Here is an 8,192-nt window from a genome sequence, read left to right as displayed (position 1 = left end):
CGGTGTGTCGAGTAGTCGGTGCCATTTCCTTCAAAATAGTTAAATGGAACAAGTTAATCATACAGAATATTAAGAGTAGTTAATAGTATTTCGTAGCATAATATGAACTCATTTATAAAAGCTTTTTCTTCATATTAGCGTTTTATAAGTTTAAATTCGGGTAGTACCTACCCGTTAAGTTCATACTTAGTAGCTAATATACAATTCAACTACTACAATTCTATATGAAAAACTGATTGTAATAATATTTCGCGTTCAAACTTTTATACAATATTTTACAAACTTACAATACCGCTTATTTTACATAAAGCATGAAATATAGCACACAATAACTTTGATACAAGATAGTTGTGAAGACAATTCTAGCTAGTACACAAGTCGTTCGGCAAAGGCAATAAAGACACGTAATTCATACGTCCAGAAACAAGTCATGCATTCTGGTTTTACTAGGACTACTTCCCATCCTTGGTCTTGTGCAACATAACCGTTATGGCCGTTGATAAGACAGTGTGTTGTAACGTCATCAAAGGGATGAGGGTTACGTAATGTCCAACAGTCCCGTAATAATCTAAAAACTTCATTTCTTACCCCAATTACCGACTCCGTCACTTGTGGAAACGTTTTGTTTAATAGTTGTAGCCCGATGTTCTTGTTCTCACTTTGGTGAGAAGTGAACATTACTAATCCGTAAGCATAACATGCTTCTTTATGTTGCATGTTAGCCGCTTTTTCTAAATCTCGAAGTCCAATATTCGGATATATTGAGTCAAAATAATTTCTTAACCCGTTGCGTAAAATAGCATTTGGGTTCCCCGCAATATATGCGTCAAAGTAAACACATCGTAACTTATGGGTTTCCCAATGTGATATCCCCCATCTTTCAAACGAAAGTCTCTTATAAACCAAGACATTCTTGGAACGTTCTTCGAATGTCTTACAAACTGATCTCGCCTTAAATAGTTGTGCCGAAGAATTCTGGCCGACTCTAGACAAGATTTCATCAATCATGTCTCCGGGTAGGTCTCTTAAAATATTGGGTTGTCTATCCATTTTGTGCTTTTAAACTGTAAAATAGACAAGAGTTAGTTTCATAAAAAAATACTTATTAATACAAGCAATTTTTACATATATCATAAAGCATAAGAACACTATATTACATATATTACACCACACGAATACAACTATCTTATTCTGACTCGCTCGTTTCTTCTTCTTCGGTTTTGGTTCGTTTTGCCAAGTTTCTAGGGATATATGATGTTCCCCTAATACGAGCCGTCGTTGTCCACATTGGTTTAGAAAAACCTGGTGGTTTAGAGGTTCCCGGGTCATTGTTACAACTTAAGGACTTCGGGGGTTGACGATACATATAAAGTTCATCGGGGTTGGAATTAGATTTCTCTATTTTTATGCCCTTTCCCTTATTATTTTCTTTTGCCTTTTTAAATTCAGTTGGGGTAATTTCTATAACATCATCGGAATTCTCGTCGGAATCCGATTCATCGGAGAATTGGTAATCCTCCCAATATTTTGCTTCCTTGGCGGAAACACCATTGACCATAATTAACTTTGGTCGGTTGGTTGAGGATTTTCTTTTACTTAACCGTTTTATTATTTCCCCCACCGGTTCTATTTCTTCATCCGGTTCCGATTCTTCTTCCGGTTCCGATTCTTCTTCCGGTTCCGACTCTTCTTCCGGTTCCTCTTCGGGAACTTGTGAATCAGTCCACAAATCATTCCAATTTACATTTGACTCTTCATTATTATTAGGTGAGTCAATGGGACTTGTTCTAGAGGTAGACATCTATCACATAATATCAAACACGTTAAGAGATTAATATATCACATAATATTCATATGTTAAAAATATATAGTTTCCAACAAAAATGTTAAGCAATCATTTTTAAAGAAAACACGGTCGAAGTCCAGACTCACTAATGCATCCTAACAAACTCGATAAGACACACTAATGCAAATTTTCTGGTTCTCTAAGACCAACGCTCTGATACCAACTGAAATGTCCCGTTCTTATTGATTAAAAACGTTCCATATTAATTGATTTCGTTGCGAGGTTTTGACCTCTATATGAGACGTTTTTCAAAGACTGCATTCATTTTTAAAACAAACCATAACCTTTATTTCATAAATAAAAGTTTAAAAAGCTTTACGTAGATTATCAAATAATGATAATCTAAAATATCCTGTTTACACACGACCATTACATAATGGTTTACAATACAAATATGTTACATCGAAATCAGTTTCTTGAATGCAGTTTTTACACAATATCATACAAACATGGACTCCAAATCTTGTCCTTATTTTAGTATGCAACAGCGGAAGCTCTTAATATTCACCTGAGAATAAACATGCTTTAAACGTCAACAAAAATGTTGGTGAGTTATAGGTTTAACCTATATATATCAAATCGTAACAATAGACCACAAGATTTCATATTTCAATACACATCCCATACATAGAGATAAAAATCATTCATATGGTGAACACCTGGTAACCGACAATAACAAGATGCATATATAAGAATATCCCCATCATTCCGGGACACCCTTCGGATATGATATAAATTTCGAAGTACTAAAGCATCCGGTACTTTGGATGGGGTTTGTTAGGCCCAATAGATCTATCTTTAGGATTCGCGTCAATTAGGGTGTCTGTTCCCTAATTCTTAGATTACCAGACTTAATAAAAAGGGGCATATTCGATTTTGATAATTCAACCATAGAATATAATTTCACGTACTTGTGTCTATTTTGTAAATCATTTATAAAACCTGCATGTATTCTCATCCCAAAAATATTAGATTTTAAAAGTGGGACTATAACTCACCTTCACAGATTTTTACTTCGTCGGGAAGTAAGACTTGGCCACTGTTGATTCACGAACCTATAACAATATATATATATATATTAAAGTATGTTCAAAATATATTTACAACACTTTTAATATATTTTGATGTTTTAAGTTTATTAAGTCAGCTGTCCTCGTTAGTAACCTATAACTAGTTGTCCACAGTTAGATGTACAGAAATAAATCGATAAATATTATCTTGAATCAATCCACGACCCAGTGTATACGTATCTCAGTATTGATCACAACTCAAACTATATATATTTTGGAATCAACCTCAACCCTGTATAGCTAACTCCAACATTCACATATAGAGTGTCTATGGTTGTTCCGAAATATATATAGATGTGTCGACATGATAGGTCGAAACATTGTATACGTGTCTATGGTATCTCAAGATTACATAATATACAATACAAGTTGATTAAGTTATGGTTGGAATAGATTTGTTACCAATTTTCACGTAGCTAAAATGAGAAAAATTATCCAATCTTGTTTTACCCATAACTTCTTCATTTTAAATCCGTTTTGAGTGAATCAAATTGCTATGATTTCATATTGAACTCTATTTTATGAATCTAAATAGAAAAAGTATAGGTTTATAGTCGGAAAAATAAGTTACAAGTCGTTTTTGTAAAGGTAGTCATTTCAGTCGAAAGAACGACGTCTAGATGACCATTTTAGAAAACATACTTCCACTTTGAGTTTAACCATAATTTTTGGATATAGTTTCATGTTCATAATAAAAATCATTTTCTCAGAATAACAACTTTTAAATCAAAGTTTATCATAGTTTTTAATTAACTAACCCAAAACAGCCCGCGGTGTTACTACGACGGCGTAAATCCGGTTTTACGGTGTTTTTCGTGTTTCCAGGTTTTAAATCATTAAGTTAGCATATCATATAGATATAGAACATGTGTTTAGTTGATTTTAAAAGTCAAGTTAGAAGGATTAACTTTTGTTTGCGAACAAGTTTAGAATTAACTAAACTATGTTCTAGTGATTACAAGTTTAAACCTTCGAATAAGATAGCTTTATATGTATGAATCGAATGATGTTATGAACATCATTACTACCTTAATTTCCTTGGATAAACCTACTGGAAAAGAGAAAAAATGGATCTAGCTTCAATGGATCCTTGGATGGCTCGAAGTTCTTGAAGCAGAATCATGACACGAAAACAAGTTCAAGTAAGATCATCACTTGAAATAAGATTGTAATAGTTATAGAAATTGAACCAAAGTTTGAATATGATTATTACCTTGTATTAGAATGATAACCTACTGTAAGAAACAAAGATTTCTTGAGGTTGGATGATCACCTTACAAGATTGGAAGTGAGCTAGCAAACTTGAAAGTATTCTTGATTTTATGAAACTAGAACTTTTGGAATTTATGAAGAACACTTAGAACTTGAAGATAGAACTTAAGAGAGATCAATTAGATGAAGAAAATTGAAGAATGAAAGTGTTTGTAGGTGTTTTTGGTCGTTGGTGTATGGATTAGATATAAAGGATATGTAATTTTGTTTTCATGTAAATAAGTCATGAATGATTACTCATATTTTTGTAATTTTATGAGATATTTCATGCTAGTTGCCAAATGATGGTTCCCACATGTGTTAGGTGACTCACATGGGCTGCTAAGAGCTGATCATTGGAGTGTATATACCAATAGTACATACATCTAAAAGCTGTGTATTGTACGAGTACGAATACGGGTGCATACGAGTAGAATTGTTGATGAAACTGAACGAGGATGTAATTGTAAGCATTTTTGTTAAGTAGAAGTATTTTGATAAGTGTATTGAAGTCTTTCAAAAGTGTATAAATACATATTAAAACACTACATGTATATACATTTTAACTGAGTCGTTAAGTCATCGTTAGTCGTTACATGTAAGTGTTGTTTTGAAACCTTTAGGTTAACGATCTTGTTAAATGTTGTTAACTCAATGTTTATAATATCAAATGAGATTTTAAATTATTATATTATCATGATATTATCATGTATGAATATCTCTTAATATGATATATATACATTAAATGTCTTTACAACGATAATCGTTACATATATGTCTCGTTTAAAAATCATTAAGTTAGTAGTCTTGTTTTTACATATGTAATTCATTGTTAATATACTTTATGATATGTTTTCTTATCATAGTATCATGTTAACTATATATATATATATATCCATATATATGTCATCATATAGTTTTTACAAGTTTTAACGTTCGTGAATCACCGATCAACTTGGGTGGTCAATTGTCTATATGAAACATATTTCAATTAATCAAGTCTTAACAAGTTTGATTGCTTAACATGTTGGAAACATTTAATCATGTAAATATCAATCTCAATTAATATATATAAACATGGAAAAGTTCGGGTCACTACAAATGGTACTTAGAGAAGCTCATAAAACCAGATACTCAATACATCCTGGAACGGGGAAGATGTACAAGGATCTCAAGAAACATTTTTGGTGGCCGGGTATGGAAGCCGATGTTGCTAAATACGTAGGAGAATGTTTGACGTGTTCTAAGGTCAAAGCTGAGCATCAGAAACCATCAGGTCTACTTCAACAACCCGAAATCCCGGAATGGAAATGGGAAAACATTACCATGGATTTCATCACTAAATTGCCAAGGACTGCAAGTGGTTTTGATACTATTTGGGTAATAGTTGATCGCCTCACCAAATCAGCACACTTCCTGCCAATAAGAGAAGATGACAAGTTGGAGAAATTAGCACGACTGTATTTGAAGGAAGTCGTCTCCAGACATGGAATACCAATCTCTATTATCTCTGATAGGGATGGCAGATTTATTTCAAGATTCTGGCAGACATTACAGCAAGCATTAGGAACTCGTCTAAACATGAGTACTGCCTATCATCCACAAACTGATGGGCAGAGCGAAAGGACGATACAAACGCTTGAAGACATGCTTCGAGCTTGTGTTATTGATTTCAAAAACAGTTGGGATCGACATCTACCGTTAGCAGAATTTTCCTACAACAACAGTGTAGTGACCCGAACTTTTCCATTTTATATATATTAATTGAGATTGATATTTACATGATTAAATGTTTCCAACATGTTAAGCAATCAAACTTGTTAAGACTTGATTAATTGAAATAGGTTTCATATAGACAATTGACCACCCAAGTTGACCGGTGATTACGAACGTTAAAACTTGTAAAAACTATATGATGACATATATATGGTTATATATATAGTTAACATGATATTATGATAAGTAAACATATCATTAAGTATATTAACAATGAACTACATATGTAAAAACAAGACTACTAACTTAATGATTTTGAAACAAGACATACATGTAACGATTATCGTTGTAAAGACATTTAATGTATATATATCATATTAAGAGATATTCATACATGATAATATCATGATAATATAATAATTTAAAATCTCATTTTATATTATAAACATTGGGTTAACAACATTTAACAAGATAACAAACCTAAAGGTTTCAAAACAACACTTACATGTAACGACTAACGATGACTTAACGACTCAGTTAAAATGTATATACATGTAGTGTTTTAATATGTATTTATACACTTTTGAAAGACTTCAATACACTTATCAAAATACTTCTACTTAACAAAAATGCTTACAATTACATCCTCGTTCAGTTTCATCAACAATTCTACTCGTATGCACCCGTATTCGTACTCGTACAATACACAGCTTTTAGATGTATGTACTATTGGTATATACACTCCAATGATCAGCTCTTAGCAGCCCATGTGAGTCACCTAACACATGTGGGAACCATCATTTGGCAACTAGCATGAAATATCTCATAAAATTACAAAAATATGAGTAATCATTCATGACTTATTTACATGAAAACAAAATTACATATCCTTTATATCTAATCCATACACCAACGACCAAAAACACCTACAAACACTTTCATTCTTCAATTTTCTTCATCTAATTGATCTCTCTCAAGTTCTATCTTCAAGTTCTAAGTGTTCTTCATAAATTCCAAAAGTTCTAGTTTCATAAAATCAAGAATACTTTCAAGTTTGCTAGCTCACTTCCAATCTTGTAAGGTGATCATCCAACCTCAAGAAATCTTTGTTTCTTACAGTAGGTTATCATTCTAATATAAGGTAATAATCATATTGTCATAACCCGTCCTTAACCATAAGAACGTGTTAGATAACGTATGATTTCATTGCGAGGTATTGACCTCTATATGCGACATTTTTAAAAGAACAACTGCATTTATTTTACATTACAAACCATAACTCTTATGATAATACAAGCTTTAGACAATATAAAGATAATTATCGTTTAGCGATAATCTTAGACTTACAAACTTTACATGTGATGATAACAATACGATTTCTAGCATATTTTACATTACAAATCCTCCGATATGCAGTTTTATTTTTGACACAAATATGCATACTCAAGATCTTGTTTAAATTCAACATGTTGCAGCGGAAGCTTCTAATTATCACCTGAGAATGAACATGCTTAAAACGTCAACATAAAGTTGGTGAGATATAGGTTTAATGCCGGCAGCAATATATATATAGACCACAAGATTTCATATATAAACATTTTAATAAAAATATTCTAAGTGGTTGAGCACTTGGTAACCATACTTAACATTTAATCACGTCGCATATTCCCTTTATTATGAAATCTTACTACACCGTACCAAGTGTAGTCACAAAACGAAGTACTGTGCAACCGTTGAATACTGGTCGTCCAGTCCGGTTGGGGTTGTCAGGCCCGATAGATCTATCAACAGGATTCGCGTTTACAATACCGCTGTAAATAACAGTTACCAAGCTACAGGGAAGTATGCCAGTGGTACAACTCAACGTAGAATATATTTTTCAGTTACTTGTGTCCATAACGTAAAACATAAAATACATGTATTCTCATCCCGAAATACTTAGAGTTTAAAAGTGGGACTATATACTCACTGTTGTCTTGAAGATATATATAATTTGACTTGGTCTCCGGTTGATATCACGAACCTATCCATATATAATATATCAATACCTTTTCTTTTTAAACAAACTTTACATATATATACTTGTTATACTTTTAATACTTTGAATAATTCCTTAGTCCGTAGTTAGCAGTTCGTTGTTAGTAATTCAATTTTAATGGTTCATTTTTAGATGTTTAATATACCCGCAATGAAATAAATAAAACCCCCAACGAAATAAATAAAACCCCATCGTATATGTATTGGTCGAGATTAATCTTGACCCACGGTACCGGTGTTGTCAAATGACGTGTTGCGTACATAAAGTACCG

Source organism: Rutidosis leptorrhynchoides, chromosome 11 (assembly GCF_046630445.1).
Source record: "Rutidosis leptorrhynchoides isolate AG116_Rl617_1_P2 chromosome 11, CSIRO_AGI_Rlap_v1, whole genome shotgun sequence".
In the NCBI taxonomy this organism is placed as follows: Eukaryota; Viridiplantae; Streptophyta; class Magnoliopsida; order Asterales; family Asteraceae; genus Rutidosis; species Rutidosis leptorrhynchoides.
This window is presented reverse-complemented; position numbering follows the sequence as displayed.